Genomic DNA, 19994 nt, shown 5'->3' on the forward strand with positions numbered 1-19994 from the left:
CAAGCCAAGAAAGTTGGAATTGACTTTTGAAAGCAAATGCTGAAACTTCAAAGCAAGGAATTCGAACATGGCAAAGATGGAAAGATTCGAGACGATGGATTTTGAGCCAACTTCTAAAGGATCAAAATTGCAGATTGAACGCCATCTGTCAACCTAGCGTCATAATGCTGAACGGTTCTAACCACAGGTGATATGAACAACAAGATATGATCATTGGATGTAAGTATAAATGGGGCATTCAGGGTAGACTAGGAACATATAGTCAAATGGGGCAACATAAGCTCATTTACATTCACACACACAGAGAGAGAGAGAGAGAGAGAGAGAGAGAGAGAGAGAGAGAGAGAGAGAGAGAGAGAGAGAGAGTTGGTGGTCATAGCACATCGCACAACCCACCGACATAATGTCAATCCGGTAGATCGGAACCCGGCTAGTGCATGGAGGCATGGATGCACCTAATGCGACGGAATGAGGACTCTAGGAAGAGGGGTAAAGCAAGAGAGGAGAAAAGGGAAAGCCGATGAAGCAAGATCTATGCACACACACTCTCAATCTACACTTTAACTCTCTTATCATGCAGACAATGGTGTATCCCTTTGCTCTAATCTCAAGCACACACACTCTAATCACACATTAAGCATACACAAAGAAGCCTAATGAGAGAAATGTATGCAGCCCACATACAAACACACACACTAATCTAGCACACATGTGAAGCAAGAATGCTCAAACAAGAGGGAAAACTTGAGAGAGAAGAGACGATTAATACTAATCATACACCATTAACACACATAAGCTTGAAAGACAAGAGAAAGTAGAGAGAACTTAGCTTCCATTAATCCCAATGACTACTACATATGATGTGGAAGATCCAAGCTCCATAGCCACTCCTCTTCTTCTTCTCCACACTCCCTCACACTCTCTTCTCTAAGAATGCCCTTTCACATCTTGTGAATTGAATTATATACAAGAACTTTTAAAAATGGGCGGCCGGCCAAAAAATGTATAACATGCTGCAGGTATCTAGGCTCATCTAATCATCAATGTACAACTTGGAACCCACTGTGGAGCCCGTAGATACCTGCAGCATGTTATATGCATACACATATGTGTACACACCAATGGAAGCATAATGCATGTCGTTGACGCTTGCCCGTCAACACTCTCCCCTTCCAAAGCTTTGTCGTCCCTGACAAAGCCATGTCGTGGTAGATGCTTGAGAGAGAATGTGCCTGCAAAAAGAAAAAGGTGGATGAGATAGCAAGCTCAAATATATGGTGATAAGGCATAAGGAAAAGGCAAAGCACATGTAGTAATGAGGAAATGCAAAGAATTATGAAATGTTACACTGCCATTAAGGAAAAATAAATTGCACTTGCTGAAATTAATTAATCAAGAGTTTTGGGCTTATGAATGAGTCTATCAATTAGTTAGCTACGACTAAGGGTTAAAAAATTTACTCTAGTACTAGCTAAGTTAGTAAATTTATCCCAATGCAAGATTCCCTAATTATGTATGTCATAGATTAGCTAACTAACTCTCACAACTGGAAACAAAAGCTTGAATTTTTTTTACTTGAAGCTCAATGGAAGTCTTTCTCATTTCATTTTTCTTGCTTTTCATTTGTTATTTTTCACATTTTGCAAAATCATTTGACGTGTGTGCTTATTTGTATACTCGGGGCTTTTTGCTTCTCAAAAAAAAGCACCCACACTGGGAACCTCTAGGGCTCTAGTACCATAGGCGATACATGTGCGTGAAGTACCAAATGAAGCCAGGATTTCTCTTCCAACTTAAGCTTTAACACTTGTGGCACTTTTATTTTTCTTCCATTTCCTTTGTATTTTCACTAGTTTTCTTTGTTGTTTGGGTGAGAAAGCCTCTCTATGCTTAAAACACTCCTAAGGTTTCAAACACTCAAATAATTTTACCAACTAGGACTAGTAGTCAAGTAAATGAGTTAACCTAAAGTCACGGCCTCCTAACCTCAAGGCTCATCAATAAAACTAAACTCTAAGTCAATTAACTAAAGAAAGGAAAAGTTTATACATCTTTAATGGCAGATAACAAAACATAATTGAATGCACTTAATCAAACCAAGAAGAAGCCACAATCAACAAATATAAATGTACAAAACCGTATAGCATAGGAAGGAGTATACCTGTGCATGGGCTCGATGAAGAGGTCGATGTCATGGAAGCTCCTCGTGTCTGGAGATACATCATGTCTACATGGTCGTCTAATCTCCATGGGCAAGCTAATGTCTGTCTACGTGCTGCATCAAAACATCAACAAAAGCACTGTACCTCCAAGAGGTATGTCAGCAGAAAGATAAAATAACAAAAGTAACAGAATAATAAAATAAAACATCTAAGCTAGGGTCTAAAACGTGGATATCCAGAGGGAAAAAACCCAAAAGGGAAAAAAGTGCCTATGGTATATGCACATAAATCTAGTGCACATATCAATGTGTACAAATCTCAAATCTCGTGCAACTAGGAGTCAAGAGAGATCTCTCACCATGAAGCATGATCTGCAATCTCTTAGCTCGATCTCTAATAGTCAAGGGCTGGCTAACACCTAGCTCCATACGTAAAGTCTGCTCAACAGCACAAGGAATGGTTGTAGGGTGGGCATCAGCCTCTACTCGAATAGTCTGTGGAAGGCTCTTCGGTAGCCAAATCTGCAATGCTCGCGCTCTCATAGGGATGCGAGTTTGAGCTCTCTTAGCGTGTCCACGTGTGCATCTAGCTCTAGGACATACTATCTGCTGTGAAGGTACCGACCTCTCTAGGGGTAGTCTCATCTCTCGACATTTGGCTCATGGAGGTCTCGCTCTAGGGTATGATCCTGTATGCGTCGGGTGTGCTACCGCTCATGGCCTAGGTACCCAAACATGTCTTTGTCCCTCAAAGTAATCATGTGCCTCAAGTGATCGTCTAGATGTGAGCCAACCATGTGAAAGTCCGTCGTCGGTCATATGGCTCTTTAGAAATATGATCGTGTCATCACAAGGTAAAAATCTAGCATGTATCTCGTCACGGGGAACAAATACCTGTTGGGTTGTCGTGGAAGCTCTACGTGGAGAGCTATGTGCCTGATCTATCATGTGTCGCTCCTCAGTGGCACTACTCATCGTAGCAGAGCCTCTGCCTAGAGAAGGCTCTACACATGGCTGAGATGCCTGTGTATGTGGTCTCCGAACAAGTCTAGCAGGCGCTATTGTATCCCTACATAGGGTGTCAGTAGAGGTCACTCTAGTCCGTGTACGTCCATATATCTGTGGTGTAACATCTATCTTTGTGGTGTCAGTAATGTGGTCTCTAGGAACCTGATCTAGAAAAGTACGGCTCGTGGCTGGTCTCCGCTCAATCGGGTGATCTGTCGTGAATCGACACTCGTAGATGGCACTAGGGCAACATCTATATGTGGTGGCTGCTCTCTCTGTGACTCACTGGCTATGAAACCGCTATGCAAGCTAAAAGAGTGGGATAGCGATGCTGTCGGCTCTGCATCTTCTCTCATAGGGGGATCTACTCTCGTAGATGGCTCTAGCTCGACAGCTATCTCTAAGGGCCTCTGTGAGGTCGGCAGATCTAAACAAGGATGCTCAAGGGCAGGTAGAATCTGTGGAGTGGTCTCATCTATAACAAAGCCCTCGGAGTCACTCATTCTATGACTCTGTGAGATCTCTCGTTGTGTGGTGGAAGTCTCGTGGATAAGTGTGGTAGGTGGTGTAGGCTCCCTAACAATACTCTGACTGGGCTCTAGTCTCAGGGGCTCTACCTGTGGTGGCAGGCTAGGTGCTAGTGCTATCTCTCGTGGCACACTATCATCCTCATCTGGCATCTCCCAAGGTGGTAGAATACGACGTGACAAAAGAAGCCTAGGAGGTGATCTCTCTAGTGGTGTCTCTCGAGGACTCAAAGCTCTCAGTAGCTGTGGAGCTAGCGTGGTCGTCGTGGTAAAACATAAATCATCATGTCTAAGTTGAGGGGAGTAGGGTAGACCTATAATCAAAACATATACTGCATGATCTACATCCCTATAAACTCGCTCACGTGGATCTCCTATCAAATATGCAAGAAGGCGGGCTGAAGGATCTCTGGATCCACCACTCGTCAGGCGTCTGTACCTACGACCAAGCTCATCTAGATAGGTCACGGTCTGCTCAACTCTCTGAAGCTCCACTAGCCTAGGATGTATCTGTGTGTCTAGGCTATCATCTGGGTGTGCTCTCTCAATGTCATCAAAATCAAGGGTCTCAATCAAGAGATACTGCTCTCTGAGCTCATCAATAAAAACTGCTCTATCTGCCTGTGGGTAGGCTCTCAGAATCTGCCTAAGTGTAGACATCATGCACTGCGGGGTGGCTAGCCTCACAAAGGGGTGATCATAAGTGTCAACATAATATGCAACCCCTCGTGGAGATCGGCCTACTCTATGCAAGATGCTGACCGTCTATATCTCTCATGCTATCCCTAGTCTCTCTGGTCTCGGACAGTGTCTGAAGGGTGGGGCTCAGTGGTCTAGGGGCACTCATATCTACAATGGGTGATCTACCGAGCCCTACCTCTAGTGCTCTCAACTGGGGTGATGTGGTCATCATAGACTCTCTCGTATGCTCTCTAATCTGTGTCATCAAAGGCTGGCATGGGTCTCTAGATGGTGCAAGGTGTCGAGGTTGAGACTCTCTAAAGTACGTGTCTAGAAGGCTCTGGGTCTCTATCTGTGGCTCACTTTGAGTGGTATGCAAAGTGGTAGCAATCGCCGTGTACATCGCTCTAGACTCATGATAGCTCAAAACGCTTGGCGACAAATCAAGTCTAGGTGAGGAGAATCCTGGCGGTGTTTTCTTGAGTGATGTAGGTGATGGCACTGTGTCTAAAGGAGGTGAGGCACTCCTACTTGAAGTAGGGCGCTTGGTCGGTCGAGGATCGTACGGCAATCCACAAGTCAAAAAGTAAAGCTCAGTGCCTGTGGTGCTCATGTAGCATCTGTCTTTAGGCTCGCCAACTAGTGTCACAACATCTATGGATAGGCGTCTACTAGAAGTGCGACACTCTAATCGATATATGCACTGAGCACTATCTATATGGATCACTCGAGGACCTACCCGCTGTAATGTAACCTGCACGGGATGGTCGAAGGCCTCAAGGCAATCATCTACGTGTACTAGCTCTATCTCCTCTAGCCCAATCAAATGGTCGACCACAGACGTGGCGCGATAGTCATCTCTAAATGTGCCATCCCGCGTGTCGTCGGGAAGAACTCACACTACCCGGAGGGTCTGTGTGGGGCCAAAGGAGGCGTGGCATTGCACAAAGAAATGTCCATATGTGTCCGTGTAAAAGGGCCGGCCTCTGTGCTCGCCTACAAGTGTGAGCAATGTGTACTGACAGCACGAAGTGGTCATGGCCATCATATGTGTGCTCTCGGCATGTGATAGGCCTCTAAACCTCGTCAACTCGTCGAACATAGATTAAAATCAAAATCTGCACTATATTGAGGTTTACGCGTACAATCGGACTCAAATCTGGCAAAATCTGGCAAAACCTAACTCTCGGACGTATCTGCTCTAAATGTGTCTAATCGTGTATACATGCGCGCGAGCGTCGAGTATGTGGGGCGTGTGATGCGTGTGGAATATGTGTGAGAAGCAAAGAAAGAAAGAAAAAAAAATCATTTTTTAAAATTTTGTTTTGTTTTGTTTTTGTTTTTTGGGCGTGTGTGTGTGTGTGTGTGTGTAAATTCGAGTGAGAGAAAGAGACAAAAAGAGAAAATCAAGGGAGTGTTTAATGGAGATCTTTTGTGTGGGTGAGTGAAAGAGGGCAAAGAGACAAAATGAGAAAATGAAGGAGTGATTAAGGGAAAGAGACAAAGAGAGAAAGTAAATGAATATTTAAGTGGGGGGTCTTTTGTGTGTATGTGTGTGGTGTGTGAGAGTGAAAGAAACAAAGAGAAAATCAAGGAATATCTAAAGGGGGGTGGGTTTTGTGTGTACGTTTTTTTTTTTGATTTTTTGATTTTTTGATTTTTCTTTTTTGACGTGTGTGTTTGTGAATCCGAGAGAGCGAAAGAAAGAAAATTGAAGAGGGGTGTATGTTTGTGTACGTGTGTGTGTATATGTTTGTGTACGTGTACGTATGTATGTTTGTGTGTGTGTGTGTGTGTGTGTGTGTGTGTTTAACACATCAATTGTCAATCAAACCAAGACCCGTTTTAACCTCTTTTTTGTCCATTTTTGGCCCAAAAATTAGCGCAATTGGTAGTTCAATTAGAAAATTTTTACGCATACACTTGTTTACCACTAATCCAACATCACAATACAATCATAAACACTCCAATTTGCCACTTGAAAGTAGTTTAATTATGTGTGTATACACAAGCACAATTAAGCCTAAAATGCACCAATTAATCACACAATTCTACCAAAATTTGGACAGCAGTTCGGTGCAAAATTGGCAATCGAAAACCATAAACCATATCAACATAATGACCATAATCAATCAATGGTTTTGCATCAAACACATTAGCATCAAAATTGCCAAAAAACAAGCATCAATTTGTACATAGTTGCCCTCACGTTGGTATACACTAGTGCACATAGATTTGCACCGATTAAGTGCACCTAATCAATTCTCAAACCTGCATTTTAATTTTATATTTTAAAGTGGGTTAATGCACTCACATTACAACAAGAATCGCGTCGATTTCTCCACTCCAATTGACGATTACACACGTGTGTGTGTGTAGGTACCGCTTCACCGCATCTCCACCTACAAGCACCAATCACAAAGCATCATGTGTAGCATCATTTTTTTTCAAATCAAACACATAATCATGAAGGCAAAACATCCAATTAGAGATTCATTCAAGTGTAGCACCAAAAACACATAATATTAGTGAGTAATTAGACATCAAAATTAACATAAATCACACATAATTACACACTTTCTAATCACTTAAATCATGCAAAATTGATGAAATTTCAACCCGCAAGAGTGATACACAAGCCTCTAATTAGGCACATAAACATGTAAAACACTCCAATTGTTAGCGGATTAGTAGTAAATTAGTGATCAATTAGTGAAAATGAAGAGAAAACATGAAAATTACACACAACTTTTGTAACAAAATCTCATCACAAATCAACCATTCACCATAAGCAATACCTAATCTTAATGAAAATTAGAAACTCAAACCATCACACGGGTGATCCTCTAGCTTAGGCGCTCGATCCCCGGCAACGGCGCCAATGTTGGTGGTCATAGCACAACGCACAACCCACCGACATAATGTCAATCCAGTGGATCGGAACCCGGCTAGTGCATGGAGGCATGGATGCACCTAATGTGATGGAATGAGGACTCTAGGAAGACGGGTAAAGCAAGAGAGGAGAAGAGGGAAAGCCGATGAAGCAAGATCTACGCACATACACTCTCAATCTACACTCTAACTCTCTAATCATGCAGACAATGGTGTATCCCTTTGCTCTAATCTCAAGCACACATACTCTAATCACACATTAAGCATACACAAAGAAGCCTTATGAGAGAAATGTATGCAACCCACGTACACACACACTCTAATCTAGCACACATGTGAAGCAAGAATGCTCAAACAAGAGGGAAAACTTGAGAGAGAAGAGAAGATTAACACTAATCATACACCATTAACACACATAAGCTTGAAAGACAAGAGAAAGTAGAGAGAACTTAGCTTCCATTAATCCCAATGACTACTACATATGATGTGGAAGATCCAAGCTCCATATCCACTCCTATTCTTCTTCTCCACACTCCCTCACACTCTCTTCTCTAAGAATGCCCTTTCACATCTTGTGAATTGACTTATATACAAGGGCTTTTAAAAATGGGCGGCCGGCCAAAAAATGTATAACATGCTGCAGGTATCTAGGCTCATCTAATCATCAATGTACAACTTGGAACCCACTGTGGAGCCCGTAAATACAAAAAATATATGCATACACATATGTGTACACACCAATGGAAGCATAATGCATGTCGTTGACGCTCGCTTGTCAACACACACACACAGACACACACACAAAGACACACACACACACACACACACACACACACACACACACACACACACACACACACACACACACACACACACAGAGAGAGAGAGAGAGAGAGAGAGAGAGAGAGAGAGAGAGAGAGAGAGAGAGAGAGAGAGAGAGAGAGAGAGAGAGAGAGAGAGAGACACAGAAGTATAGAGTTTTTGGATTTGTTCTGCCCGCTGCGACCACCTCAGTGGATCTTACTATACCAGATTTGACAAATATGATCATTAACCTTGCAAGAGCATGTGTGTATGCCCCATAGTGCATCAACATTGTCAAAACAACAGATTAGAGCAGTACAAAGTCACAAAATTGGCAAACTAACAGGGCCAATGGGGAAGTCCAAAACCCATCAAAAACCAAAAGTATTTCACCAGTAGACTCCAAATAGCTGATAGAATCAGGCAGGACAAAAACAGCAGCAAAAGGTGGTGGAACATGGATCGCGATCCATGTTCCTCAAACCCTAAAATCATAGAAATTTCTACAGGAGCAACCGTAGATGGCCAGGAACAACAGGGCCAGGAACAAACTCCTATAAGTGGATTTTCAAAATGCATCCCAACATGGATCGCAGTCCATGTTCCATTTTGCCAAAATCAGGGCAGAAGTGGCTCACTAGCTGGGCAATGCAAAAATAGTAATGGTGTTACAAAAATGATCACAAAAAGTGCTCTTAAGATCATCAAATCTTCCTTGTTTTCTACCTTCAATCAAATGGTTGTTTGGTCATTTTCAAAAGGAAAAAAAGGTGGGATCCCATAAAAAAACTCATGAGAGGTCAAATGCTGGGATGCCAGCAAGACTTATGAAGAAGGGCTAAAGACAGAGTTCTTGACAAGTTTTCAAATTGCTACTAAAGCCAATTGGGAGACTTCACACTCTCCTCGGAGCCTATCAAGAAGCAAATGTAAATTAAGGATGGTGGTAGGATCAAAACTAAGCAAAGGATTACTTGCAAAATGGTGAAAATTGTAGGAATCAATTTGTCTCCTCAAATGGATTCAATTTTTGATGGAATTTGACAGGGAGCCAGGCAAATCTATAACTACAGACCTAAATAATCAGGAATCAAGACAATGATAGATCTCAGGCAAACATGTGTCCAACAATGTTTGCAAGAAACAAATATGGTCAAAATAGAAAAAACATGGCCATAAACTAGGAAATGGGGCAAACTAAGGAAAAACATGTCCAAACTTGAAAATATTTCACTAGTGTACTAGGAAAACCTATAGAAACATATGTGCAAAAGAACTGTATCAAAATTCTGTCCAACATGGATTGCAATCCATGTACCTTTTTGCCCAATCAAAGGAAAAACCAAGCCATCTGACCTAGTATACTAAAAAAAGCCAAGCCATGGAGTTTCAAGCCATTTGAATCCCAAAATCCACTTCAAAATACCAAAAATCTCTAAGTCTGCAAAAGATTTTCAAAATTTAGCCCAAGTGTTAAACCATTGATCCAAATCCTAAATTTTTTGGACCAAGGCATCACGTAGATGAACCCTACCAGATGGCATCATCAAATTTCCAAAATGTTGCCCAACATGGAGCGCGATCCATGTACCTCAAACCCTTAATCTAGAGAAAATTGCACAGTAGCACCCCATATACCCATGAACAATTTCCCCTAGTTGGAATTTCAAAGTTCTTCCCAACATGGATCACGATCCATGTTCCTTTTTGCCAAAATTCATCTATTACATTACATCCTTGTGCCTATAGTGATCCTAGATGCACTGGTGAAATTTGGTCAAATTTGGGGTAGTTTTGACAAAATTATGCTCAATTTTCATTTTATCGTCAAGTTTACACTTTCCAACAGTTCTGATCAATGGCTAAAACCTATTTTCAATGCTAAAATTGACCGCAGGATGTCTCAAAGGAAATCACAAAGGGAGTGGAATGATGCACCCTATGAGATAACCGATATCTCCTCAAATGAGAAAGCTCACATCACCGAACAGGTACTTGAAGCAATTCAGGATAACATCTTCATAGGAAGGTTTCAAGCAGCAGATGGAGAAATAGTAAAGGCCGCAATCTTTCCACAGAAATGTGGACATTGCACCAAAAGCCAGAAGTGCAAGCAGGGTGCAGATGCCTACAATTAGACAGATTCTTACAATTGCCTCCTTGGGGAACGGACTTTAGACGAGCTCACGAGCTCATAAGTTCAATTCAGTACAATGGGGAAGCAACTCTGATCGACAAGGATGGGACAGTAGTCAAGGTAAAGATCACAACAAAAATTATCAATGAAGCCCTCCACCCGCCGCAATGGACGCACAATCTCCTGCAAAGACAAAGGCAATAGATAATGATAAAGCCTTCCTGAAGCAACAAGGCCACAAGCTGACGTATCAAGATTTGATATACTCAAAAACGGAACTGCCATTGTGCCTAATACCGCAACACTTCAAAGTGGAAAAGCCGCCGAGATATATAAGACATTGTTGCACATGGCCGTGGTAATGGCAATAGGCTTGGCAGAGGGAAGAGTGGTCAGTTGCGACTTCGACAATTATCTTCTTGACAATATTGTCGAAGCAAACCTAAACGGGAGCCAAAGAAGGAAAGCTTACATGAATGGGGGACCAATGCTGGTGCGTATTGCCTATCAGGCACTGGCGATGATCGATGATCTACCACTAGCCAAAGTGTAGATAGATCTAATCCACAGATCTAAAAAAACAGTAAGACCTGTGGCAAGACCATCCACCAGGCCAAAACCAGAAGTTAAGCAGACAAGGCAAAGTGCACCTTTAAAAGATTTTGACAGCAAAAAGACAGAGTTAGATGCATGGAGTATCCAGGAAGCGGGATCCCAACAGAGAGACAGTCCTTCGGAGTACCAGTCTTCGAAGGAGGAGCATGACAACCAATACACTCTTGGATATACATGATTGAGAAAGAAAGCTATGCACGTGGTAGAGGCTATTCCCATTACTCATGCCAGGAGGACAATGGAAGAAGCTCATGCATTGAGGGAAAGGCTTCACCAACAAAAGCATGATGAGAAACAAACCCAAGGAACCGAAGTTGATGACGAGAAAGAGGAGGAAGAAGCAGAAAACATTCCACTGCTACGCAAGCAAACAACTGCTTTAGAAAGGATTAAGCAGCAGAAGAGGCATGAAGCTAAAGAAAAACGTGATATTGCCAGCACCATGCGGCAACGAATCCATAATGAACTCAAGAGAAATATGGAAAAAGAAGAATCAAAGAAGCCACGTATCAATGATCTCAAATCATTTGATGAATCTAATTGAAGCAAAAAAGAGGAAGTAACTCCTCGCAAGGGGAGGACCAACAAGAAACACAGGACCAGCAAGGTCAGGAGTTTGGTTCTCCTAAGGACACTGGGGCACCTCCAGAGACTGCGGAAAAAGGGAAAGAAAAAGTTGAGGACTTGCTAGAACAAGGAGCAGAGAAAAGGCTGTCGCAACTAAAAGCAGATAGCAGATCAAGCTACAATTTCAATGTCAAAGGGCTCTTTACAATCTACGCGATCTAGAGTTGGAAGGTACAAAGAAAGAAGCATCTTAGACGGCAATAGATTCCTTGCACCTAAAGCAAAGAATAGAGGCATTAGAGAAGGCACAACTCCAGGCACAATCGGAGTTGCAAAGGGAACAAGAAAATGCAGCCTACTATTACAAAGAGGCGCAAAAGTATAACAATGCAAACTCCACACTGCAAGTCAAGTAGCAACGTCTCAAGGAGGAGCTAACCAACGAAAGAGAACAAAATGAGAAGCTGCAAGGCTCGTATGCTATAGTTAGAAGATCTCTGACTCAGCTCCTTGCCATACAAGAGACCCCCTCCTCCTCAACGACGACTGCAAGATCTGCCTCATTGAATCAATAGATTAAAGATTTGAAAGAAGCCCTGGCTCAAGAAAAATATGATAGACAGTTCATGACAGCAGGACATAGGGCCCTACAACGAGCAAAGGACGAAGAAATTGAAGAATTAAGGAAGCAGTTGGCTGAGGCAAGATGGGACTTAGAGACTCTGAGGGCCAATCAGACAAAGCATCAGCAGGCCCCAATAGAATTTGAGCAAGAAGGAGGATTTGAATCGTCCATGTTCGAGGCTCATCAAACAGAGGTGCCCACTACCAGCACGAGAAAAGGAACGCAGGAATCTGAAGATCTAGCCACGACATCCACTTCGGAGTCGGCCAAAGAAGAAATTCAGTGCTAGCTCTCAGAAGTAAAGGATCCCTCGCACAAAGCTTATATGCAGTATGAACTAAAAGTGTTGGAATCGGCTGCCCTCCTCATGATTACTCCAGATGAGGTGGTAAAGAATCTCGGGCATGAGATGATCGCCTTGCCATTGATGCGGCAAGAGGCTAGGCTATGGCAGCAAAAAATGCTACCAAATCTTGAACCAAACAACAGAGGGGATTACAGGGAGGTTCCTATCACGACACTCCAGATTCAGACAATCATTGATAATCAACCCCTCTGGCAAAAGAAATGGTTTGATCAAAGGCCAACAGATGAAACCTATTACAGGAACACTCCTTAGCATCTCAGGATCGTCCCAACTTACTATCCCATCAATAGACGACGATCCTGAGATAGCTTTTACACTTGGCAAAGCAAAAGGTCGGCAGTGCTAAACTACCCGATCAAAGCCACTCAATAACAACCCATCGTCTGAGCAGTATATGGTTCAAACTCTTAAATGAGTGATCAACATGATGAAGGAGATCCCGAATCTTGCCTGTCAGATGCTTATAAAGATTGCCAAGATGCTCATCACCTGCATTACAACATTCAATGATATAGAAGCAGCATAGCATCCCTCAAATCTTTGTCGAAGGCACGCGAGGCATTTGCTGGAATATGGAGACCGAAATCCCAAGCAGGAATGTCATCATGGGATTATATGCAAGAGACACGTTCCTGCCCTCTCATTACATGCAGACCTTCAAAGAGGCGTTCATGACAGGCTTCTTCGAAGTAGACTCCTCCATATTCAATCCCATGACAAGAGATCTCCCAGCCCGTCACATCGCCTAGTACTCACGTCCATGTACCTCAACATCAGAATTTGCTGAAAATTGGTATATAGCCTGCATATGACCTTCTATACACACAATGAAAATTTGGAAAAATTTAGAGATTTTTTTTTTTGAGAGGAACATGGATCGTGATCCATGTACCTCGAGCATTGTGGGGGTATCTAACTTCATGATCTTGTAGACATACTTGAGAACATTCCAAATCTCAAGTTTGAGCTAAAAATATCTTATGGAGACCAAGATACAAGCCAAAGTTTCTGTGTTCTAGTCCTGAGATTGTTTTGAGTTCTGTTTCAAGTGCAATTCACTAAAAGTGCTCTAACTTTTGATAGAAAACTCCAAATTGAGTTAGGTATAGCCAGGAAGAAAGCTTGCGGGCAAGTTTTGGTTTTAGACCTGGATTTTTCTAGGTTTCCTAAATCCAAACTTTTAGGATACCCAAAACTAATTTTCAAAGACCAAAAAATCACAAATTCCTGACTTTTGAGAGACCTGATCAGGGGCAAAAAGGGATAAGTTGCACAAAGCCAAAGTGGGCTTGTTAGAGACTACCTTGAGAGATTTGAGTGAGCCTTGACCATGACAAATCATCCATGACCCGAGTTCTCTACTCCACTCAGAGACATGAAAAATGTTGCAATGCCTATGAGGCAAGCTTTTCCATGCATGGTAACCCCCCATATATTTTTGCCATTTTACCAAAATATTTCCTATTATATAAGTTACTTTTGATTTTTTCTTCCTTTTTCACAAACGTTTTAGCCTTTATTAAATAAATAAAACTTATGCTAATCAATCACTATGTAGCATAAATAAGTAAGCTTTCTTTGTTGATCTCTCTTTTGACCTTAAATATTAAATATGTACATTCTAAATTACATTATATATTTTAGTATTTTCTAATATATTTTTCATGTATGTTATATTATTCCACCCTACCAAATATTTTATTCACTAGTTTTCATTTTCAAACCTCAACCCCACTTTCAAATTTCAATAATACCTCCATCTAGATGATTGCCAATCTTTTCAAAACTCTAGGTCATGTTTTCATACACATGAAGGAGCTCACACTTGAAGGCAAGAGAGAAGTCCACTCAAAGGGGACCACCAAAAGACCTTTGTAGCCACAAATAATACATTATTTGACTGAATTTTTTAAGTAGAGAAGAACCCCGAATTTGAAGGAGCGTTCAACATGAAAGATGTAGCTCGTGATCTCAACTTTTAGCTCAATTTTTTTTCAGAATTTTTGGAGTTAGGAACACGAAGATATGATTTTTTGTAGTGGACCCCAGTTTTCTCGTGTAATGGTGACACAGGCCATCCCCAATTTTCTTCCCTCTAGAATGGCTATGGTTCTACAAGTCTTCAAGTATGATTACAAGAGACAAGGCTCTTTTAATGAGGTCTTGGCAAGTCTAGAGTGATTCTATCACCATTTTTGGAGGATCCATCCTCATCAACAACTATCCACCTTCGACAACCTCTCTTGTAAATTTCTTACCTCTCTCTTTTCTCCCTAATAAGCTTATGTCTAGCCAAAGCTAGACTATTGTAAATATCTCCTATCCTCTACATCCTACCCACATTCTCTCATCTTCTCTCTCTATTGAATCTGGTATTTTAAATAATGAGGAGACAAGATGGGAGCCACAATCACATGCACCCCATTTTTCTAGTTACCAAAGTGGGACACTCACCTCAAATAGAAATATTGCTAAATCCTCGCCTCCTTCCCTATATAAGGAGGCCATGAGAGCTCAACAAAAAACAAAAAACACACACACACACACACACACACCTATCCATACACACTCTTGTGCTACATGCTTGTAGCATGAACCCTAATCACATAATCACAACACCATCATCATAACCATCACCATGCACAAAAGATGAGCACCACACCTCCACACCACTTGTAATTAAGGGTTGAAGGCACAATTTCAAGAAGAAGAAGGGTGGACACACTCATGATATTCCTCGCCATCAACTCCCATCTCTCCATTATGCCTCCTACCATCTTGTCCCCTTCTCATTTTCCTGCCATACGCTACCTATTGTATTCATCTTTTGCAAGAAATCAACACACTCCATCTTGGTGCCATACTTTGCGTCGCTTTGGATACATCTCATTGTGAGTATGGTATATGCTTGTTCCTTGCCTTTTTTTTTTTCTACTTATGTAAAGGTGTGCGGATTCGCCACCATACACACACACTCTCTCTCTTCCTCTCATATTCCTATCATCTTGCTACTTCCATCTTGAGGTGTGCGGATTCGCCACCTCTTGTATGATAAGTGAGCATACTCGCAAGTTTCCCCTACCTCATTATCTTCCTTACTAACATGCACGAGTAGCAAGCCCATTCTCACTCATTCACCACTCCTCTCACCTTATTCTCCGACCACCCCATTCCACATTTGGACGTGGATCTTGAAATTGTTTTCCATGGCATGCTTCATTGTGTATATGTATGTGTCCTAGCCGCATATCTTGCTAGGTGGTGCCCCTATTGTGTATCCCCCATGATGAGGCCATTGTGCATAGTCTTGGTGTAGAGGCCACCGGGTCTATTTTTCACTTCCGCCTCTCATTTGGTGTCCCCACTGAGGAAGGCTCTTGAAACCTTCAGTTTACAAGGTTGACATGTTTACTTCTCTTCATGGACGAGTGGCTTTTTGAATTCTCTAATTGGACCACTGAAGAGGAGGAGCTTCAAGAAGGTTTGGCTCAAGTCATCAGGACACTCTTGCCAGGGTGTTGTATTGTTAGCATAGAAGAAGTGGTAAGACCCTCTTTCCCTACTCAAATTGTTTACATTTCTCATCATCCCCGCAAGTGTAAAAGCAAGGCACAAGCTGCATCATGCTCACATTGTAGCCAAAAACCGCACCTTCGACATGAGTGCAACCCAAAGTGAAGAAAAGGCCATCATTTTCTCCCTCGACATCCGCACAGGCGTTCTCACATCAGTAGGCTTTCAAGTAGCACCAGGCTTCTGTACATCTATGTCCCCATCTTTTCCACCTATTCCACCTACATCCACATCAAGCCTTCACAACTTGAAGAAGCTACTACGAACGCGTGGTCCCTCCCTCTCCCTTGCACCAAAAGATTCAAGGGTTTTCCAGCGTCGACAATCACCCCGTCTCCAAAACAAAAGGGTAAATCCTCCAAAGTCTTTCTATACCTCACTCTCATCTCATGAGCCAGGAACTAGAAACAGCAGCATGGATTCTACGTCGTCTACCGAATGAAGTGCCGGAGCTTGTCATCGACAAGGTCTTTGACACAGGCTTTGCTTGGCGGAAAGACAAGACCCTCCACCTTCATAGGGTGTTGCTTGTGAATCAAGGCTATGATGACAACTTTACAGCTTGCTATGTATCCATCCAACTTGGATTAATACAAGTGGTAAGACTCACCACCTACCTCATCACACGTGTGTATACACTAGACGGCACTCTATCTTGCAGGAAAGTGAAGTTTCTCAAAGAGAGAGAGAGAGTTCAAGCTTTTCCAAGAGCTTGCTAGAGGGACAGTCCTAGAGCTAGAAGACGAAGACAACCTTGTCCTCTGGTACTATAAATTTGACCTTGACTACCAAGAGCTCTACACCTCCGACTATAACCTTCCACCACGAAGGGGAGAGCCTTTCCGAATTATTATGTGATGGACCTAGCGCATCAGCCTTTTGCAAGGAACCAAACTTATGCACCACAACGAATTCAATCAATCAAAGTAATCTTGGACCGCAAGATGTTTTATCAGCAGATCATTACAACCATGTTTGGTAGAGAACGACTGCAAGAGATAAACACCTCTTCTCTACCCTTTATCCTCCCTATGATTAATCATGAAGTGTCTTTTGATGTAGTTATTTTCATCCTTGTATAGTATGTTTTCCATCCACCGAGCACCCAGGTATTGAATCTCTATAAAATAAAAAAATTTAAAAAATCTAAGTCAAGTTAATTTTCTCACTCTCACAATGGCAAGTGTAGCATTTCCAACCTTTACTGGTAAGGTGGGTGAGGATGCTGCAGACTTTCTAGACAACTTGGAAATAGCATGTGTCATCTCTGCGAGAGATGATGATGCTTCACGCTTGCGCATCTTCCCACTTCTAATGAAGGTGGAGGCAAAATCATGGTACAATGCCTTGGCACAAGCAACCAAGGAACAGTGGGACTTATTAAGAGCAGCCTTTGTCAAGCGTTTTGGAGAGGGCACAACATCAGAGAAGCTATGGCAATTGTTGACAGAGTTGAAGCAGGGCAGTATGCTGGAATACGCATCATATGAGTCAAAGTTTGTATATTTATGGGGGCGATGGGTTGCATCGCTAAGAGAGGATGAGGGGGCACCTGATTTCCTAAAGAAGGATCGGTTTGTGGCTGGGTTATGGCCAACTCTTAAAGAGAAGGTGAAGGGAAGGTTTTCTGCTACGTATGAGCTAGCAGTTGAAGTGGCCCGCCTTAAAGACAAGAAGTTGCACCTACAAGCCAGGAATATCGATGAAGAGGAAGCCGTTAGGACCCGACCACCTCTAGCACCACCTACAACAGCCACCCAGAGGATTCAACCACAAGAACCAATTGAAGATCAGCAAGACCTGCTCAATCGAATCACCAATCAACTTGAGAATCTCTCAGTCCATTTGATACAACAAGGGCATGCACACAATCGCAACCAAGAGCAGGGAAGAGGACAACGAAGGCAAAACCAAGAATACCACTGCTACAATTGTGGGGAGGATGGTCATGGCATGTACTACTGTCCACACCCAAGGAGGCATAATTTCAACAAAGGAGCCAGGCAAAACCAGGTTTCACCACCGAGAGCAAGACCACCACCACCGAGGGCACCACAACAAGCACCACCCATGCAAATCCTACAACCACCCATTCAACCACAACCACCACCACCACCACAACCTCTCATTCCACCCTTACCTCCACCACCAGTTGGCAATCAAACAGTAAGCGTCATCAGTCTTGAAGGTAAAGGAAAGGAGAAAGTGGAGGAGGATATCAAGGGAGTAGCAAAAGGTAAGACCAAGGTTAAAGGAGTAGATGCCATAGGGGTAAAACGTGGTAGGCATGGTGAATCTTCCCAAAAGGAAGAAAAGATGAAGACTAAAAGAGAATCTAGCAAAAAGCCGTCCAAGTCACGACGTAAAATTGACATTGTAGATTTCTCTTTGGGTGAATGTTCTAAACCATATGATTTGGTTCAAGATGTTTCTGTGCAGGGCCCAAAAGTCACCTGGCCCCAGTTACTCCACCTAGCACCTAGGGTGAGGAGACAATGGACAAAGATGGTTAGCACGAGAAGACCAAAGCCAAAGATAGCTGGGGCTATCTCTGGGAGGAATCTAGATGACATACTACCAGTGATGGATGCTTACATCAAAGGGCAACACATCTCCAATATCTACATCGATGGTGGCGCACAAATATGCGTCATGAGTGAAAAAATGATGCACCGTTTGGATTTAGAGGTGTGTCGGCCGGCACCATGCCGAGCCAAAATGACAAATAATGTAAAAGTTCAATGTGTTGGTGTTATAAATGCAGTTAGGATAAGGGCTTTCAACACCGAGGTAGATGTGGACATCTTTGTCATGCCACACAAAGGGAAGGGCTATCCTATGATTCTAGGGAGGCCTTGGCTTATGGCTATGAGAGCTAAGCAGGGCTGGGACACCGGCATAATCCAGATGAAGGATGCAAAAGGAAGGCCAATACTTTACGACATGAAGATAGGTCAACAACGCAACATGGATCTAGAAACCTCCGAGGATGAGTTTTCTAGTGGTGACTCTTCAACCACTTCAGAGGAGGAGTCAACAGTGAGTGAAGAAAGTGACAGTAGCATTGAGGTGATGGGGATCATTCTCAAGGACCCTAAGAAGATGGAGCAACCTGATGCCTCATCATCAAACCAAGGGGAGACACCAGGTATACAACTTCTGGTAGCAGCAAGTAAGCTACATCAAATGCTCTCTAGTGAGTTGTGTGGGAAGGAGCGTGAAGATTATATTTTGATGCTAAGTAATTTTACCACATTGTTCATTGATGAATATGATAAAATCACTGGCATCACAGTAGTTCAACATCACATTAAGCTCAAGGAGAGAAGTAAACATGTAGTGCAGAAGCTCAGGCGGCTAGGAGTAATTCAACAAGACGCCCTGCTCAAACAGGTGAGGAAATTGCTAGAAGCCGATTTTATCTATCCTGTTGAAGACTCAGAGTGGGTTTCTCCAGTGGCAGTCACACCAAAGAAGAATGGTAAGTGGAGGGTTTGTGTTGATTACAAGCCTCTTAATGCAGCCACAAAGAGGGACCATTTTCCTCTTCCTTTTCAAGACGAAATTCTCAATGAGGTAGCAGGACATGAGCGCTACACGGTATGTGATGGCTACTCAGGCTACTTCCAAATTAGTATCGCTGAAGAAGATCAAAAGAAAACAACCTTCATCACACCATGGGGATGTTTTGCTTACAGAGTTATGCCTTTTGGTCTCACTAATGCTCCAGCCACTTTTCAGCGATATGTGACATTTGTTTTTCAGCCATTCTTTGGAAAATCAATCCGTGTTTTTATTGATGACTTTTGTATCTATAGCTCTCGCTCTCTTCATTTGGAGAAAGTTTATGAAGGTCTAGCTAGGCTACAAGCTTTGGGGAGCCAACTCAATGTGGAGAAATGCTACATTGGTGAAAGCAAGGTTACTCTTCTTGGCCATGTGATCTCGGCCAATGGCATTGAAGCTGACTCAAGCAAGGTTCAAGCCTTGCTGGCTTTGACCTCTCCCACCACAACAAAGCAGTTGGTCTCTTTTCT

General features: G+C 42.6%; 1 pseudogene; it reads right to left on the reverse strand.

Moving 5' to 3' along the window:
• Positions 1 to 1156: 1156 nt before the first annotated feature.
• Positions 1157 to 3849, reverse strand: LOC147423759 (uncharacterized; annotated as a pseudogene).
• Between the last annotated feature and the right edge of the window lie 16145 nt (positions 3850 to 19994).

Source organism: Adiantum capillus-veneris, chromosome 26 (assembly GCF_014529385.1).
Source record: "Adiantum capillus-veneris isolate H3 chromosome 26, ASM1452938v2, whole genome shotgun sequence".
Taxonomy (NCBI): domain Eukaryota; kingdom Viridiplantae; phylum Streptophyta; class Polypodiopsida; order Polypodiales; family Pteridaceae; genus Adiantum; species Adiantum capillus-veneris.